This window comes from Lagenorhynchus albirostris, chromosome 2, assembly GCF_949774975.1.
Source record: "Lagenorhynchus albirostris chromosome 2, mLagAlb1.1, whole genome shotgun sequence".
NCBI classification, from domain to species: Eukaryota; Metazoa; Chordata; class Mammalia; order Artiodactyla; family Delphinidae; genus Lagenorhynchus; species Lagenorhynchus albirostris.
In genome coordinates this window covers 31,465,881-31,480,593 of record NC_083096.1, presented here as the reverse complement: position 1 = coordinate 31,480,593, position 14,713 = coordinate 31,465,881, and the positions used below count along the sequence as shown (strand labels likewise).

General features: G+C 40.7%; 1 pseudogene; it reads right to left on the bottom strand.

Moving 5' to 3' along the window:
* Positions 1 to 10,079: 10,079 nt before the first annotated feature.
* LOC132508579 (UDP-N-acetylglucosamine--peptide N-acetylglucosaminyltransferase 110 kDa subunit-like) lies at positions 10,080 to 13,512 on the bottom strand (annotated as a pseudogene).
* Positions 13,513 to 14,713: the final 1,201 nt, after the last annotated feature.

Genomic DNA, 14,713 nt, shown 5'->3' with positions numbered 1-14,713 from the left:
GCTTAACTGCTTAATTCTTTTTTTTTAAGGGCAATTCATTCATTTATTGTTTAAAGATTGCAAGACAACATTTTAATTTCTGTAGCACAATTTAAATGTTTTACTTTTTTGATAAAGCAGAGTATAATAGAAAAAACAATTAGTTTCCAGTAATATCTATATCTTTATTCAGAATTAAGTCTTCCACAGACATGTAACCTGGAAACAAAAGCCTGTTACAATAAGCAAAGCTTCAACAGAGCTGCTACTTTTCGGGCCAGGGAAAGGTTCATCCCTATAGGAGGAGGATGTGCTATGTAAAATGGCTGCAAGGTCACAGCCTTGAGGGCGCTGGAAGTCTATTATCCTATTCCACATTAAGTAGTTTGGTGAACTTCAAACGTCTGTTCATCTGCAACCAAGCTGGCAACTTTTAACTGATATTTCAAGCAGATAAAAAATAAATTAAAAGAAATTCTTACACTGATGTTCCTTGATTTACACTGTTAAATGGTTCATTAACATGTAATTCTGGCTAAGAATTACATTTGAGACTCCTTGCTCAGATTTTGGTTAACAGTACAAATCTTTCAGAAATTCAAGTTCTTATTAATCAATAATTTGTCAGCTAGGATACATTCAGCCATCAGCTGCAACTACAGAATAGGTGCACTGCCTCAGCGCTTTGGAAAGACATAATCTAGAACACTACTAGCAGACAATATATGTTACTAGACAGCATATGTGCAGTACAGCAAGACAAAAACATATATTCATGTGTGCTGCAGACCAGCCGGAGAAACAGGATTTCACCGCCCAGGGTCAGAAGGGAAGGGGTAAGGAACTGAAGTAGCACCGATGAATGGGGTCAGAAGGACCAAGACAACTGATGGTTGCAAGGCAAATTTTATTATGCTACAGTGGCAGATTATATAGACTAGAAAAAGGAAGGTTGCCAGATGGTGGTTTACATTATCTACAGACTGTCTCGGCTCAAGGTTAACTTCCCTGGGAGGAAACCCAAAAACCCAGAATCATCAAAAATAACCTGCATGTGCAGGGGGGAGACAGCTTTGCTTGTCTCATTTTACATTCTTTCTGATTTCTGGGCCCTGGTGATTTATCTCCCATGGAATGGAACAAGGAGGGGAACAAGTAGGGACAGTCCCTTTGAGCAGCGGCGGCATGTCTGTAGCCTGCTCTCAAGGCTGACTGCTTCCCACAGGTCCCCCTTTTTTATTTTTTAACTTTTGCTGCAAAATAATTCCATGTAGTTTAGTGCCTAGAGTAGTATACTGTTGCATGAGGATATGAAACAGACATGAGAAGATTATTATCAACAATAGGCAAATTATGGCCAGGGTAATAAATCCTGACAACCTTCCAGTAATCCAAGACTGAGGGTTTAACCACTTTAAATGATCCAGTAAAGTTTGAATTACATCTTCTGGTGAAATAAAATCAAGATGTGCATTTTGTATATCCTGAATTTCAGCATTTAATTTCTTAAGATCAAGACTAATATTATTATCTGACCAAACATTCAGCAGATGCATTTTTACTTTTTCCCATTCCCAAATACAGTCATTGTACTTTTAAGGAGTAACAAACATCCATGTATACTTTGCATGACAAGCTAAACGCATCCTCAATTTTAATGCTGCCATCTCATCTCCAATCCCCAAAATTGCGTTTTTAAATTCATCTAACTTGTTATTAATCTGTTAATCTAGGTGACTTTGTAAAGATAAAGCAAGACTGGTATGTTGAGATAACTGATTAGCAAAGTGAGCATGATGAATACTCTGTGAAAGAGCAAGACCGGCAGTAGCCGCGGTAGCAGACAGTGCAGCTGAGGCAAGTAAACTTACTATTAGCCACCCAAGAAAGCGTCTCCTTCTCTGCAAGGCTTTAGAGAGTTCCACCCATGCCTGCACTCCAGTATCTTCATACCAAGGTTCTCTCAGATGTACAGGCACCATAACATATATGGGTTGCTTTAGTATAAGCACAGATTGCATTCCTGCAGAAGGGAACATACAACTGCTAAAAATACAATTAACACAGCTAATATTATATCCTCCTTTGGAAGAATTACCAATGTTAATAGAACCAAACAGCACAAGTTATAACAGGTGTATTGGAATAAGTTAGAGCTAGTTTCCATATATCCCAGTTCTTTTGAAATGTGATAAACCTATCTATGATGAGAATAGAAGAGATAAGAATTGACCCCTTGGTATAATCTATAGTACACCATATTTGGTTATTATTCCAAGATGCATTGCAACGTTCAAAAGTGGATCCAGGAAAGTTAACGGTCATAAAAGGAGGAAATTGATTTTTTGATTTTCTGTTAAGAATAGTAACCTTATGTCCAGCTATAAGTATCCCTTGTCCTCCAAGTAAACGCTTCATACAGAAATAATTTCCTGAATCTTCACCTATAACCTTGGCTATAGTAATAGTGGAATCCCTAAGTGGTGAGGCGTATGAGATTTGACCTCTAATATTAATAGGTTGCCCATTTTATACCAAATGATGGTATCCTTAAGATCCTCTCGTCGGCTGGTAGCCGGGCATATAAGAGTAATGTTGGTTCCTGTAAAACGAAGGATGCCTGGAGAGCCTGACAAACTAATTGATTGATCCGTTCCCTCATAAACATCTGTATGCTCATAACTAATAGTCTTTACACATCCAGTTTCCAGATTCAATGGGCTAAGACAGACAGGATGGGTACTAAACCAGTTAGTATAATTTACAGACATATTGTTTTGTTTTATATTCCCAATAAGAGGCCCATAAACAGTTATCATTGTAAAATACAGGAAACTCTGCTTCAGACCAAGATATGGGTTGTAATGGTGGAGGATCAGGTACATAGGCCCAGTAAGTTGCTGCATTAACAGAGGGAACACATGAAATGGTTGCCAACATAGCCAAAAATAAAGTTACAGGTGTAACAGGATTATTCTGTTGTTTCACTAACTCTTGAGCTCGTGAAACTAATTGTTTAATTTGTCCCCAAGTTGGAACATCACTCCTTTGAGTCGTCCTCGCAAGTGGTCTCCTCTTCTTCTTCTCTTTCTGAATCAACACTGTCAAATTTTCGGGAGAGATGCAGAGCTTCTTCATCTTCTGAACTAGTTGTGAGCTGTGGTGAGCCGTCTATTTGCTTGACTAAGCGCTCAGGAAGCCAACGAGGTCCAGGCGCTGATCTGGGAAAGATACACACGTGGCCACGTCCCCAAATCAACACAGGATCAGGACCACGCCAAGTGCTGGTTAACGGATCTTTCCAGAGGATCTCCGGAGATTGAGAGGCCAATCTTGGCTCAGCCACCAACCTTTCCCCTGCAGAGCAGCCAAATTTGTCAACAGTGAGAAAATTTAAAATAAACAGAGCATGATTTATAAGGTTATGTGGTGTTGTTCTATACAATTCCCCCCTTTTTATTTTTTCAATAGTTAGCTTTAAAGATCTATTTGCACGTTCTATAATACTTTGTCCTTGAGGGTTATATGGAATGCCTGTAATATGGGTAATTTGTAATGAATTACAAAATGTTGCAAAAGCAGCACTAGAGTAAGCGGGCCCATTATCTGTTTTAATAATTTTGGGAAGGTTCATGAAAGCAAAACAGTGTAATAAATGAGTGATAACATGTTTAGTAGCTTCTCTGGTCTGTGCTGTAGCACAGAGGAAACCAGAATAAGTATCGATAGTGACATGAACTGTAATTTCCCAAAAGACAGGATATGAGTAACATCTATTTGCCATAAATGTCTAGGTAATAATCCACGAGGATTAACAACATAATGTGGAAGAGGAAGGTGAGGTAAGCATTGTGGGCATTGCTTAACAATTTGTCGGGCGGCTTCACGAGTAAGGGAAAATTGTGTGTGTAATGTAGCCACCGACTGATGGTGTAAAGCGTGCAATTGCTGTGCTGCTTGTGAAGCAGTTTGATCATAACTTACCATAATATGAGGGTGTCCAGGACATGGACCATGAGTATCAACAGTATGAAGATAATGAATGCAGTACATTAGCCATTCTTGACAGCATGACAAACGGAAAAGAGGAGTACGGTAAATTGGGACATGTCCTGCTTTAGGGAAAAGAGATTGAGGAGGAGGAGTAACTTCAACTCTATTCTTGGGAGGAAAATGTACAGGATAAAGATCACGTTTAGATCGAGTTAAAACATCTGCAGTCGCATTAAGTTTAGTCAATGGACCAGGCAAGTTAGAATGAGCACGGATATACAGACCTGCAACAGGACCATCGTGGGAACGAATAAGCTGTTGAAGCAAATGAAAAGAGGATGATAATTCAGGGTCATTAGTGTGTCCTATGGTCGCAGTCTCCAGAAGAAATAATAAGCTAATAAGATATTTACTATCAGAAAACAAATTAAAAGATATAGAAGGCAAATGTTTAAAAGCCATAATGACAGCAAACAGTTCAACACGTTAAGCTGAAGTCAAGGAAGTTTCTTTAATGAGTTTTGTTCCGTCATCAAAGATTACAGTAGCCACTCCTGAAGAAGAACCGTCTGTAAAAACCAAAGGTACATGAGGAACAGGCTGTTGCCTAATTATAGAAGGAAAGATATGAGTTAAGTTTGCTGAATTGGATCAATTTATCAGCAGGGTAATGGCATTCCAAGGTACCTGAAAATCCTGCAAGAGCAAGACCCCATTCATTACTATGTTGAAAAAGCCAATTTTGTTGACTAACTGAATAAGGGATAATAATTTGAGAAGGTTCTATACTTATAGGTTGTAAGCATCTAGTTCTACCTTGCATTATTAAATTACTAATAAGTTCATAATAAGGGTTAATAACTTTAGAGGGTGTAGTTTTCATATGAATCTATTCAATAATTCCAACAGTTTGCCATAAGACGGCAGTAGGCATATGAGGAGTTGGACAAATTATTAAGAAAATTGGAAGGTGAGTATGAATTCTAGTTAATTATGTAGAACTGATAGATCTATTGACTATTTGTAAAGCTTGAAACCCTTCTGGAGTCATAGAGCGTGAAGAAGAGGATCTGAGTCACCTTTAAGAATATCAAACAAAGGCTGTAATTGAGCAGTAGTACGTTTTAAGGAAGGCCTTAGCCAATTAATATCTCCAAGTAATTTTTGAAAATCATTTAATGTTTTTAAATTATCAACTTGAATTTGCAGTTTTTGAGGCCTAATAGTAGTGTTATCAATATATTTCCCCAAATATAAAAATGGAGATTGTCTTTGAATTTTTTTTGAGGCAATGACCAAGCCAAATGATTGTAAGGACTGTTGTAAAAATTGAAAAGCAGTCTCTAATAAAGAAATATTATCAGTGGCTAAAAGTATATCATCCATATAATGTATGAGATATAACGATGGAAACCTTTTTCTCACAGGAGTCAAGGCCTGAGCCACATATTTTTGGCATAATGTAGGACTATTTGCCATGCCCTGAGGCAATACTTTCCATTGAAATCTCCTCATGGGTTCCTTAAAATTTAAGGAAGGCAAGCTAAAAGCAAAATGTTTTCTGTCTTCAGGAAACAAAGGAATAGTGAAAAAACAATCTTTTAAATCTATAACTAAAAGGTGATAATTGTGTGGTATGGCTGTTGGAGAGGGTAGGCCTGGTTGAAGAGCTCCCATTATTAGCATAGTTTTATTAACAGCTCTTAGATTCTGTAATAACCTATATTTTCCAGATTTTTTCTTGATAATAAAAATAGGAGTATTCCAAGGACTACAGGAAATTTCTAAATGCCCTAATTGTTCCAGTACTAATTGTTCTGCAGCTTCTAATTTCTCCTTTGTGAGGGGCCATTGGTCCACCCATACAGGGTCATCAGTCAGCCAAGTAATTGGATCAGCAGTGAGTGGAGGAGAATCCAAGGCCCCTAAGAAAAAACCAAACCTTGTCTATCATTTTTTATTTTCACATCAATAGGATAGACAGTTCCTTGTTGATTTGTTCCCAGCCCTTTCGTGGGAAGAAATCCTTGATCCAACAACATATTAGAGACTTGGGAATTTGGACTATAAAGTAATACTCCCATTTCTTTTAATATATCTCGGCCCCAGAGGTTTAAAGGCAGCCCAGGCAAAACATAAGGCTGGAAGTATCCTGAAAGGCCCTCACTATCTTGCCATAATAATAACTGACTACTTTGCATAGGAGAAGAACTTTGTCCTATTCCTTGAAGTTCTGTAATAGTAGGACTAATGGGCCAATGTTTAGGCCAGTGTACCTGCGTCATAACAGAGACATCAGCTCCAGTGTCTAACAAACCTGAAAAAACCTTTCCATTAATGGTTCATTTCATTTCTGGACATTCTTTCCCTATCTTCTGAATCCAGTAGGCAGCATTAGATGATCCAAAAGCCTTTGTTTCTCTCTTTTGATGTTGTAAAATTTGTCCATGAGGTACAAAGGGCAAAAGTAGCAATTGTGCAATTTTATCACCAGGAGAAATAGTTATTATGTTTTTAATAGTTTGTGCCATGACTTTTATTTCTCCTTCATAGTCAGAATCTATGACTCCTGGTATAATAGTTAAACCTTTCATGGTGACACTACTTCTTCCCAATAATAGTCCCATCAAACCCTTGGGTAAAGGTCCATAGATGCCCATAGAGAGGGCCTGAGGACCCATTTCAGGAGTTAATACATAGCGGGCGGAGGTACTGAGCTCCAGTCCTGCGCTTCCTGGTGTTGCTCTGGAGAGCAAGGATATTGTATGTTTTTGTTTTTGGTTAATGTCTGATTAATAATTTGAGGAGGATACACCGACACTGCCCTTATTATTTGTTGGGGCCGGGGAAGGCCCCGGGAGGAGTTTCCTGACAGTGGTGTCCCACCGTTGTGGGCCATTGAGCAACAATCTTGTGCCCAGTGTTTTCCCCTATTGCATTTAGGGCATAAACCAGGGATTTTCTGACCATCTGGAGGTTTTTGAGTAGGGAAGGAAGGACTAGGGTTAGAATTAAAAGATCTACATTCTCTAGCAAAATGACCTGCCTTTCCGCATTTAAAACAAGTCTTTGTTTTCTTTTGATTGTTTTTAAACCCCACTTTAGTTAATGCTGCAGCCATAGCAGCACCCTGTATATAAGCAGGCCCAATGTCTGCACAAAGGCGAATATAATCCTCCAATGTTCCCTGTTTTCTCCAAGGTCGAATCGCAGCCTGAGACGCATTATTAGCATTCTCAAAAGCAAGCTGCTTAACTACAATTGTACCAGTGAGTCCGTCCACAATGAGTCTCCCCACCGCCTGTGACAACCTATCTACAAGATCAGCATATGGTTCATCAGGTCCCTGTCTAATTGTTGAAAGATCCTCAGTTTTGTGTGTAGAAGGTCATTTCCTCCAGGCTTGTAATGCCAAATGATTTATTTGAGGATAAGCAACAAAGGGATAAGTTAATTGATCTTGTAAAGAAATATATTGTCCTTCCCCAATCAGTATATGATAATCAACTGCAATATTATGGGCAGCATTCTTTTCTGCTTGTTCAGCAGCCCGTTCATAAAAATCAAACTTCCATATTAAATAATCTCCACCATTTAAACAAGCTCGTGCAATAGACTTCCAATCAGCGGAGGGAAGAGCTTCTCCTGTCAACCACAGCAGCAGTAAAAGGAGCAGTGGGCCCATATTGAGCACAGGCAGATTTTCAATCTTTCAAAACTTTCAAAGGGAGAGCCTGATGCTCCCTAGTAGCTTGTTGAGGATTATTAGGACCAGGTCTTTCTATGACGGGACAACAGAAAATAGGATCTTCTCCTCGTTTTATGGCTCCTTGTACAGCGCGCTGCAAGGGACTGAGCATTTTTACAGATGTAGATTTTTGAGGAAGACAGTCCTTATTAACCTGCAGCTTTTTCACTGACTTATCTATCATAGCCATTAGAAAATCATCCTCAGGATATTTCTCTCTTATATGTTTAAAAGCCTCATCTGTTAAGTCAAAATGTTCCTCTTCATCTAAAATATTTAAATTAATTAGCTCTTTCAGTTTAGGAAGTGGCGACACGGTAGCTGATACTACAGTCTCTCCTTCTGCCAGAGGCTTATGTTTTTCTGACTTTACATTCAAATCAACACTATCATGAGAAGAATCTAAACATATTTTTATCAGATTCCACAAACTATATGTCACAACAGGAGTATGAGTAGGCCCTCGAGCCTCATAATAATTTTTTAAATCTTCTCCAACTTTCTGCCAGATTTCTATGTCAACAGAGCCGCCATCAGGAAACCAGGGAGATACACCATGGATATGCTGTAAAAATTCAGTCAACTGTGAGGTAGAAACTTTATTACCCCGAGCTTTAAGCATGGAAAGTAAAACCTGAGCAAATAATTCACACTCCTTTGAGCCATTTTGCCCCATCTTATTTTACTTCTGACTATTGCCTTATGCCTCTATTAGCTTCACTTTTACTGGTGGCCACACATATTTTGCATAAGGGTTCTCTTACCTGCACTTTCTTTTTCTTTTAATTGCCTTCACGCTTCAGGTCCCTGTTCGAGTGCCACTTGCCGCGGACCAGCCAGAGAAAGAGGATTTCACCGCCCAGGGTCAGAAGGGAAGGGGTAAGGAACTGAAGTAGCACTGACGAATGGGGTCAGAAGGACCAAGACAACTGATGGTTGCAAGGCAAATTTTATTATGCTACAGTGGCAGATTATATAGACTAGAAAAAGGAAGGTTGCCAGATGGTGGTTTACATTATCTACAGACTGTCTCGGCTCAAGGTTAACTTCCCTGGGAGGAAACCCATAAACCCAGAATCATCAAAAATAACCTGCATGTGCAGGGGGGAGACAGCTTTGCTTGTCTCATTTTACATTCTTTCTGATCTCTGGGCCCTGGTGATTTATCTCCCATGGAATGGAACAAGGAGGGGAACAAGTAGGGACAGTCCCTTCGAGCAGCGGCCGCATGCCTGGCATGTCCGTAGCCTGCTCTCAAGGCTGACTGCTTCCCACACATATGTTGCCTTGTTTAAGCCTCAAGCCCTCGATCCTTTGTTGAAATACAATAATTTCATTCCTATGGTTTTCAATACCAGAAACTCAACTTCCAGGAGGGCTAAAGTCTAATTTGTACTCCAAACCAAGTAGCAGTGCAGTTCGCTACTACTGAGGCTGAATCCATAAAGACTTCAAGACCACGTCCAGAAGGCAAGTTATTATATATAACACCCTAGAAGGTCTGAAACATAATTATCATACACATAGCTGGTCCTTCAGAGCTTTTTACCTATAGCATGTTTTTTGATGAATTTTATTTAATGTACTGGAGATAACTGTGACTTACTGATCAAATATTTGAATACTTATACTTACCTGGGATTTCATTTCTGCTGAAAGAAAAAGGAAGAACAGGACTCACTTAAAAAAAAAAACTTTAGAAATGAAAGTAAAAATCTTACCCCACACTATCACTTTTGGAAGCAGCATAGAGGGGCAGTCAACAGTAAAACACTGGTGAAATAGGTCAAAACTCTAGGCCAAAAATCCATTATTATTATCATCAGTGACAGTACCACAACTGTGCCCTTCGTAATTAATAATCACTCCTAAGAATCTTCATTTGGCACCAGATGATGTGTTTAAGAGAAACAGTCTGGGAGGTTTTGAATCAGACTTGGTTTTTTGTTAGCCAAGTTACAGGAGAATTTTTAAAGTGGGGGGAAGGGAAGAAGGAAATGGACCAGGAAAAGAATTTAAGCCATCATCTATAAACCAACAAAGCACTAATAGTTCCAAACATTATGTCAGACACTAAAATGACTGATATAGCCTCAAGTGGTTTATAAAACCTATAAAAAGACTACACCAGCAAAGTCCCCATTTATCTGTAGAGTTCAGAAACTAAAACAGGGAATATTTTAGCTTAAAACCTTATCTCAAGAGAATCATATACACTTCACATGAATAAAAATACCTGAAACCAAACGTTTTAAAAAGCTCCAATACCCAAAATATAAAGAAAAATATTAATTCAGAAGACTCAATCAATCCATGATAATCACAGAACGGCTGGGCAATCTCTATCTCCCTTCCACACTAACCATCCATCCCATGGAAGACCAAGGGAGATCAGACCTTCCAGACTTACCTTCCAGACCTTCCAGACACCTGGCTGCTGCAAAATTCTATGGAGACTCCTTGTGGAACAGCAGTTTCCCATCTCTTGTGTCTCTCCCTATCATGATCATACAGGAAGCAAGTCTGGCTGTGCTATTTCTTATCATTGTCTGTCACCCATCTGCAGCATGGTATTGTACAGATAGGGAAAAAGTAGTTCCCTTTCCCCCAGAAGGTTGAGGCTCAGGTACAGGGGTAATTCTCCTGTGCACACAGTCATTATTTAGGCCGACTCAGTGACTTCAACAGGCTTAATCATGTGGTCAGGTTTGTTGCCAGCTGCATAATGCTCCCACATCTGTAGATAGAGCCGCTCTAGGTCTATTGTGTATTGTTTGGTGTTGAACAGAGGGCTAGATGTTCTCTGCTTCCAGACTTTGCCACGAATTTTCTTCAGGTATTCTAGATCAGTTCCCAGTTTCACAGCTATTCTTGTCTATTTTTAGCAATAAGCTCAAGACAGCCTAAACAAGTGAGCTGGGAAGCTGCAACTCGGGAAGCAAGAGTCTCTCCTGGCATAGTCACCATGGGTGTCCCTGACCAAAGGACATCCATCCCTGTGATGTGTCCATTACAGAGTGGAGTGTCCAAGCAGACATCAGCCAGCTGGCCTCTCCGAACATGTTCCCCTTTAGGAGCAACAGGTGAAAAAATGATACGGTTCTGGGGAAGGCCCATATTTTGTGCGTACTGTTGAATATTAGGTTCTCCTACTGCTGGAAAACGCAACAGCCACAGTACACTATTGGGAACACGCTTCAGAATATTTGCCCACATCTGCAAAGTAGATGGGTCAATTTTATATAACTGATTGAAGTTACAGTACACAATGGCATCTTCCGGTAACCCGTACTGAGGACGTGTGGTTACAATAATGGTACAGGGAACCTCCTCTCCAGTGGCAGCCTTAATGTTGATCTGGGTAGTTGCCAGTCCATTGCTAAGACTGAATCCATTAATTGTTATCTGAATTTGTCCTCTGTTAATCATTTCAATAACTGCCTCTGCAATAGTATTCATAGGAATGACAGGCATATTAAGAGCTGTATTACTGCTGTCTGCATTGTCTCCTCCATCAGGACATTTCATCTTGACAATTTGCACATCTGGGAGACTATCAAGAAATGCTTTGAGGTCGATGCCATTCAGCACAATCCGATTGTCATAAATGTGCCCATTGGACTTAAAATCGATGACTGCTTTCTTCTTCAGGTGAGGGAACATATTAGCATGATCACCAATAAAGAAAGTATGGGGCATATAAGCCAGTTTCTCAGAACACTGCTCAGCAACTTCAGCAGGTGAAGTTTCCTGATCAGTGATGATATAATCCATGAAAAGCACGCCACTGGTCCCAGGGTAGCCCAGCCACATTGCCTGAATAGGAGCTGGCCTGAGAGCAAAGAGTTCATTTCGAGCACCCCTGGTATAACCATTCATATTTACAAGGATGTGTATACCATCTTGATGGATGCGATCAGCTGCTTTCCCATTGCATGGAATCTGAGAAAGATCAATGAAATGATGGGCTTCTGCCATCACCTTCGCTCGGAAGTTTGTGCCATCATCTGGGCTCAGGGCATAACAGAATACCTCAAATTTATCAGGATTGTGCATGCCTGGAATAGACTGCATAAGATGAGAAGTAGGATGATTCCCAAAGTCAGAACTCACGTATCCTACACGCAGTCGACCATCACTGAGCTTCAAGTCTTTTGGATGTTCATACGGTGCTTTATGAAGGACATTGATCTCATCCAAGCAGAGGTTCCCATGCCGCTCAGCAATAGCCTTCCTGAAGCCATGAGAAAGAGGATAGAACATACTATGATGAGGCTGCACAGAAGGCAACTATTCTTCTCCAGCTGGTCAGCCACAATGCTGACCAACTTCTTCATTCGCTCATCATAGTCTGTCCAATCACAGACAATCTGTAGGCAATGAGCCAAATCACAATAAGCGTCAGGAAAATCAGGTTCAAGCTTCAGAGCAGTGTGATAAGAAGCAATTGCTTCTGGAATATTCCCTGAATCCTTGTGAATGGAAGCCAGATTGCTGTGGGCATCCGCAAATGCAGGGTTAATCTGAATGGCACGAGTATAACACTGCAAGGCTCCCTGAACATCTTGCATCTCCTTTAGAGTGTTTCCCACGTTACAGTAGGCATCCGCAAAGGTAGGACTGATTCGAACAGCCTCCTTATAATGCATCAGAGCTTCCTGCAGTTTTCCCTGCTTCTGCAATACACTTACTAAATTTGAATGGGCAGCAGCAAACTCTGGGAAGACTTCTAATGCTTTACAATACAAGCGAACTGCCTCTTCAATGTTCCCCTGGTCTCCTTTGATATTGGCTAGGTTATTCAGAGAGTCTGCATGGGTGGGACACAGCCGCAGAGCTGTATTATAACAATCTTCTGCTTCGGCAACACTGCCCTTCTCTTCCAGAGCGTTGGCTAGGTTGCAGTAAGCAACAGGGAATTGTGGTTGCAATTTAATAGCTCGCCTGTAGGTGTCTATTGCCAGATCTATCAGGCCTTGCTCATAGTATACACAAGCCAGGTTGGCATGTACCACTGCATGATTTCGGTTCAAGCTTAGGGCACAAAGGTAAGCTGCCACAGCTCTGTGAAAAATCCGTGCCTCTTTCAAGACATTTCCTAAATTGATATAAGCATCCAGAAAACTGGGGTCAAGGGTGACAGCCTTTTCAAAGTGATGAATTGCAAGCCAAATCTCCCCTTGTGCATTGAAAACACAGCCAAGATTACTCCAAGCTACTGCAAAGTTTGGTTGCATCTCCATTGCTTTCAAATAACATGCCTTGGCTCCTTCCAAGCGACCCAGGGCTTTGAGCAGGTTCCCCAGGTCACTGCGAACACAGTACAAATCAGGATTGCACTGAAGAGCAGAGACGTAAGCTTGTACTGCCCCTTCCATGTCGCCTGCTGCTACCAAAGCAGCTGCCAGGTTAATATAACCATCGATGAAATCTGGTTTGAGATGCAATGCATGCCGGTAATGCTCAGTTGCTTCCTGCAACTGCCCTCTTTCCTTGTACACATTCCCCAAATTCGAATAGGCTTCTGCCAGAAGAGGGTTCTGTTTAATTGCCAGAGTACTAAAGTGGGCAGATCTGTCCAGCCTTTGACACTGGAAGTGTAGAGATGAAAGTAATAAAAGTACTCCAGTATTGTCTGGCTCTTGTCTCCACAGCTGCATGCAGTGTCTCTCAGCTGCCTCAAAATCTCCTGCCTGATATTCTTGATGTGCCAACTCAGCTAACCCTTGGAAGGAAAGCATACGTTTCATTGGTTCTGTGCTGTCGGCCACGTTGCCCACAGAAGACGCCATCTGGAGCTTCTGGAGAGAGTGAGAAAAGGGGGTAATTGAGTCCCGCTGCCGCCACTACTGGCAAGAATGTTTCTAGAGGTAGGAAATACGAGGGCAGCAGACGTACCACTGCTTTGGCAGGCTTAAGCAGCGGCAACAGTTACAGGCACCGAAACTTAGGAACTCTGGTTGGCCATCTACCTCTCACGCTCTTGAAATCTTAATTCTTAACCCTGCCCTCTTCCACCATTTTTCTCCTAATCAGGGAATAAAAATTACCTATACACTTGCCTTAGAAGAAATCAAAAGTCAGTAGTCCAAACATTTTTTAAAATTTTGTTTTCTGTCCAGTTGGAAAGGAAATACATGATTGACTTTACTTCATCATTCATATAGTCAATGTGGAAAACATTAGGGCTGTGAATTTCAATACAGTAAGATCAGAAAATTTTAAATTGGCCTTCCCAAACCACTAATAAGTAACCGATGTTGTATATAATGCTAAAATCTTAGAGACTGAGTTTGACATTTTAAAAGTTCTGAAAGGATTAGCTAATTTCTCCTCATCATATTTCTCATGCCTCAAACCTGAGTATTACTTTTTTAAAAATAAATTTATTTATCTTTATTTATTTATTTTTATTTTGGCTGCGTTGGGTCTTCAATGCTGCGTGCAGACTTTCTCTAGTTGCGGCGAGCAGGGGCTACTCTGTTGCGGTGCCCGGGCTTCTCATCACAGCAGCTTCTATTGTTGTTCTACAACTCTATGGGTTCCTTTTTAGGTCCTATGAAGAACCCTAGAAATTAGTTCATGGAATTATAGGTTTTTGCAAAATTGTCAAAAGTGAGATATTTTAACTTCCATCAGGTAAGACCAGCATCTCTTTCTTTGCCAATTTTCCTTCTATCATATTCTGCTATGTTGGATCATTCTGGAATGGCCACAGGCTTTTTTGAAATCTGGCTAAGGAGATTTTATTTTTTCTGTGGTACGCGGGCCTCTCACTGTTGTGGCCTCTCCCGTTGTGGAGCACAGGCTCTGGATGCACAGGCTCAGTGGCCGTGGCTCACGGGGCTAGCCGCTCCGCGGCATGTGGGATCTTCCCGGACCGGGACACGAACCTGTGTCCCCTGCGTTGGCAGGTGGACTCTCAACCACTGTGTCACTAGGGAAGCCCTAAGGAGATGTTTTAAGTGAGGCTATTATATGATTTTCAGACAC